The sequence below is a fragment of the Stegostoma tigrinum genome, chromosome 14 (assembly GCF_030684315.1).
Source record: "Stegostoma tigrinum isolate sSteTig4 chromosome 14, sSteTig4.hap1, whole genome shotgun sequence".
NCBI classification, from domain to species: Eukaryota; Metazoa; Chordata; class Chondrichthyes; order Orectolobiformes; family Stegostomatidae; genus Stegostoma; species Stegostoma tigrinum.
In genome coordinates, this window is record NC_081367.1 from 38,509,357 (window position 1) to 38,522,468 (window position 13,112).

The window sequence follows — 13,112 nt, forward strand, 5'->3', positions numbered from 1 at the left end:
GCATTCCAGGATCTTTGGTGTCCTATATGCCCTTGACATGGCACAACCAAAAACAACAGAGAGGTGAGGCCTTGCAAAGAAAAGGCTTCAATAAATCTCATTCCTCTTCTGATGATAAGGATGTAGAAGGGTGGACAGAGAAGCCAGGACAGCCTGAACATTGTGTTTACAGATAAGAGCCATGGAAAAAGGCATATGGGCAACTCATGACCATCTCAATCACACTCGTTTGGCATTATATCCTTCTGTTGCTTTCTGCATGAGATTTCCAACTCACTTTGCTCCTACATCTAATTACACTTAGAGGAACTTGAAAAGTTATCTTTGCTTCTGTGATTAAAATGTTATGAACCATAGCACTATAAACTGTAATAGCACGATTGAAAGAAAATTGCTTATCTTCCATCTTAAAGGTTTCTCTCTTCTACTTTAGTGGTGCATCTTCATGCAACATATCGGGAAAAGAGAATAAAGTCAGAATTCTGATTATCAATAGTTGGGAAATATCTGTCCAAGCCTGTTAGTAAGAGGAATTGTCTTCCTTCCCATCAAAATATGTAAACCCAGGAATCTCTATGTTCACTGATATTTCTTATTGTTTTTTCATCTCAAAATTCTTGAAAATGAATGAAATATTCAGGTCACATTAAACACTACCTATTTAAAATTTTAGCCATCTCTTGTTTGTGGAAATTCAAATGTGGAATGAGTAATCACTAGATGAATTGAAATTGTTGCATATGCTCTGGGCTAATGAAATTCTTGACTCATCTATTGGTAACTATCATGTATCCAGACAGTTCTTTGGTTTATTTTCACTGGCTCTGTTGAAATGATTGTGTTCGAGGGTTAAACGCTCTACTTGCAGCCAAGGCTAATAAAGTTTTGTTGTATTTAAGTTAAAACAGTTGTACCTACATTTCTTAACATATGGGAAAATAAAAGCAATTGCTTTTGGAAATATTCACGAATATTAGTGAGATGGTTCTATTTAGCAGGGGTTAATTACTATTCTAATGTGCTAAGAATTTGCAAAATTAGAAACAGGTATTAAACATGATTTGGTAGCTACATACCAGGCTTGTAAAAGACGAAAGGAACAGGATGCAACAACATTTACAAATCTTTTTAATCCTGTAACCTCTACCTCTTATAAGGGCAAGGACAACAGATGCAGGGTAACACTAACCCACACAGAGCACTGACTTAAAAATGTTTCACCCTGCCTTCACAGTTTCAAAATCCTAAAAGCCCCCTTTCTTTGAGTGTTCCTATATCCCAAGGATTGTATTAGTTCAAAAAAGTAGCTCACCACCACCTTCAATAAGGCAATTAATGTTGGGTAATAAAGGCTGGTCCAGCCAGTGGTGCCCATAGTATATGAAAGAGTAAAGTATTCATGCTAAGAAAAATAATTAAATAAACTAGTTTCACAACTAATATTTGGCACAGACTAGAAATTGAAGTACAACTGATATGTTTTCACATCTTAAAGACTAATAAGAAAGAAAACATTGAATGACCTAGCTTGTGTGAAAATAAATCATGGTGTAAGTTCTTGTGTTTTCTTTGAGAAAACTTTAATGGGAAAGGGAAACTGAGAAAGAAACCGACCCTTCCCATTGTCATGGAAATAAATTCTGAAATTGAGGCTGGAAACCAAAACTTCTGTTTGAAGTGATATAAGAAGAAATAGTCTTCAGTGGCCAATCTCTGCAGATGAAGAGTTCAATGGAGCAATACAGGCAGGCTGAAAAAGAAGGAGACTAGTTTCAAAATCTGAGAATATGCAAAAATATAGTTATTCTAGCTGTTTGTGTGATTTGAGAATAATATTGGTGGATCTACGCCATCCAAATCAGAGTTAAGGTTCTGCAAATAAGAGTAATTTTTTGCGAATGCCACGGGTTGTGCTTTGCTATTGGATGAGGATGGAATTAAATCTTAGAAGAAAATGGCTTGAATTTTTGTTTCCTCTTGAAGAAGACAGTATTGAAGGACATTGTGACTGAGATTTTTGACCTATATTCTGAATGGACTGTTACATCAATCCATACATCAATCAGAGGGTTAATGTGGATTCAATGGCCTGCTTCTACACTTTTGGGATTCTAATCTATTTTCATTGTATCTGCCATTTAATGTACAAATTACAATTTAGAATTAACCACAGTTTGCATCTGAATTTACGCTTACATTATGTTGATTCTGGATTTCAGACTGGATGGTTATTAAAGGTAATATTTCAGGTTTGCTGGATTTTGCAAATATACAGTAAAAAAAATTATTTTGCTTTAAGATTCCAGTTGCTTGCCACTTCAACAGACCACCCTGTTCACAGGCTAACACCACTGTCTTAGGTTTGCTGCAGAGTTCCAGTGAACCTCAATGCAAGCTGTAAGAACAACACCTCATTTTCTGCTTGGGGACACTGCAGCCCTCTGGATTCAATACTGAGTCCAATAACTTTAGGGCTTGAGCTCCCCTATGTCTTTACCCCAAACCCCATAAACGAGGCTTGTTATCTCATAGTCTGTAATTACACTCCACAACTTCTTAGTCATTAACAGTCCCCATTAACAACTATTCACTCTCCTAGCTGGACTGTTATCCATTCCTTTTTCTGTGCTTGGTCTCTAACCTCACCTATCGTTTACTCCTTACCTGCTCCCCCTAACCTATCTTCGGCACATAAGCCAACATGTTCCTAGCTACCATCAGCTTTGAGAAAGGGTCACGTGACCTGAAACGTTAACTAATTTCTGTCCACAAATGCTGCCAGACCTCCTGAGCTTTTCAAATAGTTTCTACTTTTGTCTCTGGTTAGTTGCCAATTGATTTCTGTTGCTTTTGCTGAGTTAGTAGAAATAATTGAAGGTTTGTACTGCTACTTGAAGTTGATGAAGTCTATAGAGTGTAGTATGATCCAACTAACAGTGTGTGTTCTCACATCAGATGTTCTGATCAGGTTACTTACTCCTTGTCACTGGTTTTGTAGTTTCGAATGTTGGTTTGCAACATTTACGGGAGAATTAGCAGAGGCAGCATGGAGAACAGGCTGTTCAGAATCAAAGGTTATTATCAGTAGGTTGTATTCACTCAGGGTTTTCTAGGAGCAATTCTGTCTCAGTCTTGGTGAGGAACACCATCTGTGATGGCTGCATTTGACTAAATAAGTGTTCACTAAAATTTGCACCCCCTTGTAGGGAGAACTGTATCTTCTGTGCAGGGCATGGGCATCACTGCCAGTGGCTACTGTGAAAGTGGCCATGGTCAGAACCATTATGTTTCAGCTCCTTTCAGGTCAGAACAAGTGACATCTTAAATTTATCAGTTTGCTATTGTCTCTCTGCATTCCACACTATTTGCATACCATCTCTCCACAGAGGGAGGCATGCAAAGTGATTCATTGAATGTAAGCATGTCCCTTTGAAGGCATTGTATGTAAAGTCAAGACTCACTCACCCTTATATCTCACTGTACCGTATGTAGATTCCACTTTGAGACTGCACGCTAAAGCAGACGCAGCATCAGTAATTTGAGTTGGTAACTGCAATTTTGGGACCTGTTGATGGTGTTGTCTCATCAGTCTCTCCTTCCTTTTCCTTTTGTTTTGCTCCGGAAAGATGCCTAGCCAGGGTTAAATTTTGGAGCATCTGAAAGAAAAGCACAAGGGGTGTTTTAGTCAGGGTAAAAACACACAAGAAGTGTATGCGTTAACACAGAACAGGCTGTCAGATGAAGATGAAGTGGGGTGTGAAGAGTCAGATTAGTTATGAATACAGTTTTATCTTCAATGTTTTCAGTTTTTCTGAGGGTCACTGAGGAATGTGTACCTAGAGAAATTGGCTTTTGGAGCTCTACGCGACATTTATATTTTTAAAAATTGCAAAATAGCATATAGTAGATTGGCATTCAATCCACCAAAGTACATTCAATAAGTTTTCTTCTTCCTTTCCCTTTCAGTAAGCTTTCAAGTACTCCTTGTTTCCGATGCTGGGCTAGAGAGATCCTGCTCCAGCAGTGGAGCCAATTGGTTCTGGAGATTTGGTCAGGTGACCTTAGAGGCACTTGTGTTGGGATAGATGAAGCAAGCCCAGAGACTTCTTGCCAGATGCAATTTGGCCCTCCTTGACCTTAGAGGCACTTGTGTTGGGATAGATGAAGCAAGCCCAGAGACTTCTTGCCAGATGCAATTTGGCCCTCCTTGGTGTGAACCTTTAAGGGTTGGAGAGAATGAAGGTGGGGGTCCTAGCCACCACTGGGATGGCCTCACAAGAAACTTCTGTGGGGCCAATGTGATTCCTCCTTCAGCTGGGTGTCTCTTGGTGCCTCGTGGACGTCTTGGAGGAAAGGGCACCTGTAATAGAAGCCAGATCCCTGAGCTCCTGTTGCCATGCATTTGGTCCTGAGAACCAGTGGCTGGGGTGATGGAGTACAGGGATGTGCAACTTTTCAGGCGCTGATAGTGCTGGTCTGTGCCTCTATGCCACCCGTCCATAGAGGATTCAGATGGTCGCAGGCTTCACTGCAGTACTGTTGCTTGTGGGCAATCAGGACTGTCGATTCCTACAAGTGTACCTGGCATTCCTATTCCTCCCTGTACACGTAGATGAAGTCCCTGATTGCTGACACCATTGGCCCCTCTCTTGCCGGGGCTGACCAAGTGCCTGTTCTTTGGCAGTCCTCCAAGTGCCAATGATTGAGGATATTTCTTTCTTAGCCAGCCATGGAACTGTTAGAGTGAGGTGATCACCAGGCTATGCTTCAACACAATCAAAGCCTAACTCCCACCTCCCACCCACACCCGCTCCCCCACAAGCTATGGCAGGGGTGGGTGGTCAGTATCTGAAGACAGCCTTGCTGATGTTTTATCTGAGGCAACAAAAACAGTAGGTCTGGCAGCAACTGTGGGTAGAAACCAGAGTTAATATCTTGGGTCCAGTGACCCTTCCACAGAACTGAAGCTTCATCACAGGCTTTTTGTACTATTGGCCACAGTGGTTCAGAAGGTGGCTTCTGGGGAAACAAGCTGTTTCACCATCAAGGTGGACACCACGTTGTCTCTGTCTGCAAGACAAAAGATAGAAAAGGCATTGCAGCCAGCCATTAGAAATGGTGAGCATAGGATGGCAGTGAAAGCAGGGTTAACAAGCGGATTACAGTAAAATGAAGAGTGGCACTTACTCTATTGTTGGAACATGGATGTTCTTGTCATTTCCTGCAATAGAAAGAATTTTCTCCTCATAAGGGTTGAGAAGGCTGACAGGATGGATCTCCCTGAACAAGCTCTCTCAGCGCTGTATTGGGCTGTTTTGTCCTGCAATGGAAGGGAGGGATTAGGTGATGTTGAAATGGGTGGCATTGATGTTAGTGTTGATATAGGTGGGTGAAAATTTGTGAGGTATTCAGGTGAAGAGGCAGTGCAGAGGGCACACAGGGTTAGTGGAGTCATAGTTAGGTTGGGGGAAGTCAGGGAATATTTTGCATGTAATATTGGGAGTGGTAGAGCATGAGCCTTGGTGGGAGGTGGAAGAACTGAAGGAGAGATTTATCAAGTGTGATATGCCAGAGAATGAGTGTAACACTTACCCTGGCAGAGAGGAGAATGTCCTTGACACTACTAGTGGTTTCCCTAAACCATGGATATTGTGCTGACCTGGATAATGGCATCTGGTCAAGCTGCCAGGATCTGGTTTCTCAGCAGGTTTTCTGGGAAGAGGGCACCCCTCCTTTGCATCATCCACTCAGCCAAGCCTCCAGGTCACTGTCAGATGACAACTAACCCTTCTCTGATATCTTCTGCAGAAGTTCTTAACCAAGCAGGGCACCTTCAGAATTCCAGAACTTGCCTGTGTGCACAGCCACGCTTTTAAAGATTACATGCCTTTAAGGGATTCTAGCTTTTAGGTGGGCATCCACTGAGCTGAAGGCTGTTTCGAGAATGGTGTATGGTAATGTTGGAATCAGATATGACAGACAATGTAAAGGTGGAATAGGCAGTTAAGGGGACAATTTTGATATAATGTAGTGAGAAAGGTCAGAATGGCACACAGCTGAAGTCCCGACAAAGCACTGAACACAACAATTAAGTAAGATTCAGCCCAATGTTATTTTCAACATGGCAATTATTGAATTTGTTTATTGTAATGTCTTCACAACTTGTCATGTGCTTTACAATGCTGAATAATAAACCCACTGAGTTAATCAATCCCTGATGAATGATTACAAAGTGTGAAGCTGGATGAACACAGCAGGCCAAGCAGCATCTCAGGAGCACAGAAGCTGAGGTTTCGGGCCTAGACTCTTCATCAGAGAGGGGGATGGGGAGAGGGTTCTGGTATAAATAGGGAGAGAGGGGGAGGCGGACCGAAAATGGATAGAGGAGAAGATAGGTGGAGAGGAGAGTATAGGTGGGGAGGGGATAGGTCAGTACGGGGAGGATGGACAGGTCAAGAAGGCAGGATGAGGTTAGTAGGTGGGAAATGGAGATGCGGCTTGAGGTGGGAGGAGGGGATAGATGAGAGAAAGAACGGGTTAGGGAGGCGGGGACGAGCTGGGCTGGTTTTGGGATGCAGTGGGGGGAGGGGAAGAGCTGGGCTGGTTTTGGGATGCAGTGGGGGAGGGGGAGATTTTGGGCTTGTGAAGTCCACATTAATATCATTGGGCTGCAGGGTTCCCAAGCGGAATATGAGTTGCTGTTCCTGCAACCTTTGGGTGGATCATTGTGGCACTGCAGGAGGCCCATGATGGACATGTCGTCTGAGGAATGGGAGGGGGAGTTGAAATGGTTCGCGGCTGGGAGGTGCAGTTGTTTATTGCGAACTGAGCGGAGGTGTTCTGCAAAGCGGTCCCCAAGCCTCCGCTTGGTTTCCACAATGTAGAGGAAGCCACAACGGGTACAATGGATACAGTATACCACATTGGCAGATGTGCAGGTGAACATCTGCTTAATATGGAAAGTCATCTTGGGGCCTGGGATGGGGTGAGGGAGGAGGTGTGGGGGCAAGTGTAGCACCTCCTGCAGTTGCAGGGGAAGGTGCCGGGTGTGGTGCGTTTAGGGGGGAGCGTGGAGCGGACAAGGGAGCCACAGAGAGAGTGGTCTCTCCGGAAGGCAGACAAGGGTGGGGATGGAAAAATGTATTGGGTGGTGGGGTCGGATTGTAGATGGCAGAAGTGTCGGAGGATGATGCGTTATATCTGGAGGTTGGTGGGGTGATAAGTGAGGACGAGGGGAATTCTCTTATGGCGGTTATTGCGGGGGCAGCACGTGAGGGATGTGTTGCGGGAAATGTGGGAGACATGGTCAAGGGTGTTCTCGGCCACTGCGGGGGGGGGGGGGGGGTGGGTGGGGAGCGTTGCGGTCCTTGAAGAATGCGGCTATCTGGGATGTGCGGGAGTGGAATGTCTCATCCTGGGAGCAGATGCGGCGGAGGTGAAGGTATTGGGAATAGGGGATTGAATGTTTGCAGGGGAGTGGGTGCGAGGAGGTGTATTTTAGGTGGCTGTGGGAGTGGGTGGGCTAGAAATGGACATCAGTTTCTAGCTGGTTACCTGAGATGGAGACTGAGAGGTCCAGAAAGGTGAGGGATATGTTGGAGATGGCCCAGGTGAACTTGAGGTTGGGTGGTATGGCGCATTGACCTCTACATCGCCGACAAATCTCCGACACCTCCTCCTACCGCCCCCTTGAGCATGGCCCCACCCCCGAGCACCAAATCGTCATCTCCAATACCATCTAGAACCTCATCACCTCAAGTGACCTCCCACCCACAGCCTCCAACCTCATTGTTCCCCAACCCCACACCGCCTGCTTCTATCTCCTTCCCAAAATCCACAAACCTGCCTGCCCTGGCTGACCTATTGTCTCCACCTGCTCCACCGAACTCATCTCCACCTATCTGGGCTCCATTTCTCCCCCTTGGTCCAGGAACTCCCCATCTACATCCGTGACACCACCCACGCCCTCCACCTCCTCCAGAACTTCCAATTCCCTGGCCCCCAACACCTCACTTTCACCATGGATGTCCAGTCCCTATACACCTGCATTCCTTGTGCAGATGGCCTTAACGCCCTCAGCTTCTTCCTGTCCCGCAGTCCCTCTCCACCGACGCCCTCACCCATGTCCGTCCTCCCCGGACTGACTTATCCCCGCCCCACCTATACTCTCCTCTCCACCTATCTTCTTTTCTCTTCATCTTCGGTCCGCCTCCCCCCTCTCCTTATTTATTTCAGAACCCTCTCCCCATCCCCCTCTCTGATGAAGGGTCTAGGCCCGAAACGTCAGCTTTTGTGCTCCTGAGATGCTGCTTGGCCTGCTGTGTTCATCCAGCCTCACATTTTGTTATCTTGGATTCTCCAGCATCTGCAGTTCCTATTATCCCTGATGAGTGATTGTTTATTTGATCATTGTCCTTAAGGTCATAGCTTCACCATTAGCATGGCATTTCCAGTGAGGTGAGCAATTCCTTTTTAACTGGGGTGAGGACATTCAGCCATGCTTGTCCCTGCCAGTTACCTGCCTTCTGTAGTTGCATGCTATCTTGGCTCTCCATAGCAAGGGAAAAGCCTTACTCCATGTGGCGCAACATTGCTTTGAGTCATGTCACATCTGAGTAGTGAGCACTGTGGGCAAAGTGTGAGGTGTAAGTACACAGCTTGCAGGAATGCATTGTATGTGAGGATGAGGTGAAGCTATGCATATGAAGTTTAACTTGTGGGTGATAGATGGGTGATGAGAATGTGTGGCATTGAATGGTGTGTAAGGGTAGTGGATATGGCATTTCTGGATGCATTCACTGACCCTTTCAACCAGTGTGAGGAAATTCAATTTTTTGCAGCAATGTATCCAGGTCTTCCAGGCAACATAGTTGTCATTATTTGCTCCCACTTCCTTCTCTGTGTATGTGTGAAGGCCTCCTGATACCCTCTGGATAGTGACCTCTCACTTCCTGAACTGAGGTCATCTGTGATGCTTGAGAGACCTTGGTGTATGCTTTCTGACCATTGCAGTGGCTTTTCAAAGCCAAACTCACTCCTACAAGACTTCCAGCACTATTCCAGTCAAGAGGCACCTCCCTTTTTTAAATAGTGCAGGCTTGTTTGAACTTGTGCTTACCTCCTATGAAGCCTGTCTGCTGCTTGCATTGGAAGAAAGCAGGGAGAATTAATTGCATTTCATACTGCCTGTGCCCATTTCTGGTGCTATCAAATTTTGCCCCCAAGAAGATTTTTTTCCTTTTAAATTTAGAAATATTATCTTGTTCAGTCCAGAAGTAAAAACAGATTCTTGAATTTACATTGACCTCATTTTGCAAGTATGCATCAGCTCACTTCCTACATGATGGATGAAAGGCATGTAAGAAGGATATGGTGTCTAGTTCCTTTGACAAGATAGATTTATTGGTAAATTCCCTAGGTTTCAATATCATATAAGCAAATATTGTGCAATGTGTGTTCTCTCCAGGACATGGGACACAGATACTACTTCTTGCACTGAGCAGTGTCATTAACCTTAAGAGAATATCTACAGCAAATCTGAAGCATTTAATACTATTTAAGATCAATTTTGTTACTACTTTTAATCAATATGCTTTAGATATGTGCAGAAATCCCTTGCCATGTTTTAAGTGACTCCAGTACATGCTGAGAAATTCACACCAGCCTGCCCTGCAGCATCTCTAGAATATATGAACACTATCCATATTTGTTATGAAATAATCAACCAGGCTACGTGATGAAGAGTCCAGTTTCTGCTTTTAAATTATTCATCGAGGCTTGTTTCCTGTGCCACATATTCCATTGAGATGGATCCTGACTGCGGTCTCATTCTCCAGGTTGCAAGGATGCCCTGGTGGATTTTTGGAGGGCATCAAACCAATCAGTTAATGGCACCAGACCAGAAGAAATTTTTTGACCCTAACTGACATATCCTTGCAGATGACTGCAACCAACTGATCCATCTTCCTGATGTTCCTCTCGGCTCCATGATCTACCTTTGCTGTAGCTCTAAGTTGTCTTGAACAGGCTTCAAGCATTGCTATAAATATTCTATGATCTTGCCTGACAGCTCTCTCTCTTTGCAGTTACTGTTACAGAATGCAGCTTAGTAGATGAGCATCTGTCAGGTTTTACTCTATTTGGCTTCAAACTGCTGAAGAAATCAATGTCCATCTCATCATCTGTGCTATCGGCATCAACACAGCAACACAGATCTAGTTCCAGTTTTTTATTCAGAAATATCCTTGCATTCCTCACTGCTTGAAACCATCAATACAGAATATTAAACAAAAAAGAAATCTGGCATTTGCTTTCTACAAAAGCTTGTTCTTTTCTAAGAAAGCATTTAGCAAAATTCTAATTCAAAACTCATTGTCTTATTGTGTGTTCCTGTCGCTTCTTTTTCTCTTAGCTTTCCCTAAATGTAAAAAAAAGTTACTAAATTCATTCTACAAATGTGAGTTCCTGTGTTCTGTTTAATATCAGAGAATTGCAGAAACTCTACAATCAACAAGTGTTCTGCTTAACATAAAACTAATTTTAAAGGTGATTTAAAATGCAGACAGTGGTAAAAAACAAGTAGGTGGAGCAACATCATTCTGACTTTACACAAGTAGCAATAAAGTGAACAATTAAGGTGAACCGATGATGGTCTTGAAGGAACAGTTCAAAGCATACCCATTTGTTTGAAGTGTAACCTGTGTGTACCTGGGTGAACTAATGCTGGCAGTTAACTTTTAATGAGGTTCCTTCTTATCTTCATATTCATTGCATCAAAAGCAGCGGTGTAGCCAAGAATATTGGAATAAATTGATGTGTGTGCCAGCTGTTACAATGCTAATCTTTGTTTTAGTTCTTACACAAATGTGAGAGCCATTTTGCCAATGATTTATCAATGACAAATGTGTGTCCTATTCCAAACTTATATTGGCTTATGATGTAGAAAACATTCTCAAAAACATGTCTGCTTTTGTGTGAATTATATTTTTCATAATATGCTACTGCAGATCCAACATCAACTCTTTAATTGCTGGTATGTTTGCGTACTTAACAATAGTGGCTTAGCTTAAAAGACGTAATTAACTTTTTTGAGAAGTGCTTGGGGTACAGCTAGAATGTGAAAGATCCTGTATGAATGCAAGTTTGTTGTTTCTTTATATTGAATGTTACTGCTAGTACCTTGGCAAAACACAAGTTAACCTCCTGAAAGGAGTAGAAGACTTTGTGGATCGCTATGATGGTGTGAACACATCGGCCTTCTGTTTAAACAGCTGTCGTGACACCCTCACCAATCTCCACAGTAGCACAAGCATCTCTGCTGTACGTGAATTGAAAGGAAATTACATAGATGGTTTATCAGAAATGAATTTGTAAGGCAATGACTCAGCAAACTGTGCAAGAAATATATTAATGCATCACAAAAAGTATTATCGGCAAGTATTTATTCTTGCATCAAAGTGCTAGGAATTATGTGATTTCTGTCATCAATCCTACAAACAATTAAGCATTTTTGAAAGAAATCATTTCATCTTAGTTTTGTTGCATGTTGTAAGTTTCCATTTTTGCTTTAGACTCCAAGGTCCTGCAGCTGGAGCTGAGCTTCAGCTTCAATAAGCAAGGGCATTTATTTCAGAGTGCCATATCTCTAACCATCAATGCCTTCACAAAAATATTCATTTGATAAATCTGTATTATGTGTTCATGCAAATTACATTTGAATTTGGCATATCTGCAAATAAGTTTCAAACTTCGCAACAAACATATTTATATTTATTCCCTTTGAGACAATGTCTCCAAGTATTTTATGAGAAAAAAAAAGTTATGGAATGAGAGAGAAAGAACTGATTTTTATAATATCTAGGATTAGGAAATTGTTGTCCGGATTGATCATCACAGAATCCCGACAGTGTGGAAACAGTCCATTCAGCCCAATGAGTCTGCGCTGATTCTCTGAAGAAGGTCCCAGCCAGATTCAAAAACAGGAACAGAGATTATCTAACTAGTAACTTGTACAATTTTATCAAGTCTTCCCTATATTTAACTCTCTATCCCTTTTGAAATAAAGGCAAACAGTCCATTTGTCTTGCCTAAAACCTGTGGAACTTGCGTGTGAGCTTTCTTGTGAGCAATGCTTCCACACATACTATCTCAACTTTAGACTTTTCCCTCTCTAATAAGTTATTATTATCCAGCACTAACTATGTTACTAGCTCACTCTCACTGTTGCTGAATCTCTTATCGATTGTTTGTTTCTAATGGTTTCATTTTATGTTTGCGCTAATGTGTTTAACATTATCAGAACCTCTCCACTTTTCTGTCTTTCCATGACTTCTTTCTTGTTGATATACTGCCAGTCTGTACATTGTTTCAATGCAGTATTTAAATCAAAACTGGCAAATACAAAATTCAGCAAGCAGTCAATTTTAAATAAGAGACAAAATTTCCTACAAACCGAACATAAAGCTAAGTTCAAATATTACTAGTATTATTTAGCACTGCTCTGTAGAAGGTACTGATGATGCACATATGATTTATACTGTTTTCTCAGAAATGCAACACTGCACACTTGCTGTTAGTTTTTTTTGCAGCTTTAATGAGAGTCATTTACACATTGCCTTCCTGCAAGGTAGTTTGGCATTGGTGATAAATGTAAAAGAATTACATTGAAATCCAACCTTCTTTGTCTGGAAAGATGACATACAGTTCATCTTTCAACTGTGAGTTGTGTACAATAAAGTCCTTCCAGGATCTTGTTCCGCAGAATATGATAATAATATTACAAGAAAGGGCCCCACCTCTTTTTGACCATGTAATGAATCATATCAATCTTTCTCTCCACTTTTTGTATTTGCTCAGCTTAACATGCCGTAGTTTATGTTGTCATGAAGATTTGTGGCATTTAGGTCTTGCTATAAAGGATTATTTATAGTCAGTTTTGATGTCTTGCATTGCTATCTTTACAGACAATGCCCTAGAGCTAATGAAAAGAATACATTTTGTTTTTAATAAGACTTGCCAAGTAGCCTAGTGATTTAAATTAAAAAGTTCATACTCTTCCTTTGTCTACATTTACCTACATGATTAAATATTATGGATTTAAAATGGCTGCTTTT